Source organism: Habropoda laboriosa, unplaced genomic scaffold, assembly GCF_001263275.1.
Source record: "Habropoda laboriosa isolate 0110345459 unplaced genomic scaffold, ASM126327v1 scaffold119, whole genome shotgun sequence".
Classification (NCBI taxonomy): domain Eukaryota; kingdom Metazoa; phylum Arthropoda; class Insecta; order Hymenoptera; family Apidae; genus Habropoda; species Habropoda laboriosa.
In genome coordinates, this window is record NW_017100225.1 from 624842 (window position 1) to 625706 (window position 865).

At 45.4% G+C, this 865-nt stretch overlaps 1 protein-coding gene across 1 annotated transcript in view; it reads left to right on the forward strand.

Moving 5' to 3' along the window:
• Window positions 1-240: 240 nt before the first annotated feature.
• Window positions 241-865, forward strand: part of LOC108571158 (glucose dehydrogenase [FAD, quinone]-like) — a 9925-nt gene continuing 9300 nt past the window's right edge. The window contains exon 1 of the mRNA XM_017933140.1: window positions 241-382. The gene's annotated coding sequence lies outside the window, so the exon portion shown is untranslated. The remainder of the gene's footprint in view (window positions 383-865) is intronic.

Genomic DNA, 865 nt, shown 5'->3' on the forward strand with positions numbered 1-865 from the left:
TGATAAAGTTCGATCGTAACTCGTACGCTAGGTTACTCGCCACGAGCAACGATGGGATGACCTCGACCTTGGCGCGGGCCAGCACGCGGTATCGGAAAAGCTGTCGAAAAAAATTATAGATATTTTCCCAAGGAGGCGCACTTGCGTGGCACCGACGCGGCGGGGAAAATAACAACGACGGGGTGGGAGTTGAATTATAAAAAGACGTTCAACGGTGAGAGGTTTTCAGAGTCACACTGCTTGCATGCAACGGCAAGGCCGAGCCACACGCGCGAGTGTTTACCGCGAGTGTTAGACGAAAAGTCGTTACCGCCGAAAGCCTTTCGCAATCGCTGCTCTACCTGGTGCTCACGTCTGATCGATCGTTCGATCGCTAGTCGAGGTATGATAAGTGTGACCGATAAACTTCCAGCTCGAACAGTGTCTATCCGTCTAACCATCTATCTGACGTTGGGAAAAAGCGCGGCGAGAACGGCAAACAATGAAATATTACTAAACCGCGATTACCGTAGCGGGTCGCTTTTCACGCAACACCTAAATGACAAAACAATCACCGCGTTTTACACGCCGCGCCGCTAGCAAACTGTTTTCTAATAATTATCATTTTCACGCGAATTCTCTTCTTTCTTCTGATTTATTTCTATTCTACCGTTTCAAATATTCATTCTCGCGGTACGTACAGGAAATTCCACCACGTTAATTAGAGGTAAATTAATTAACGCGACTGGTTTGTTAGGTTCGCATTAATTCGCTCATCTCGCTAATTAATACGAATATTTATTTCGGCTTGATTTTAATTTACCTAATTTACCCGTGGTTATATAAACGGCGCATCGAAGATGAAACGATTCAACGTTTATAGAGT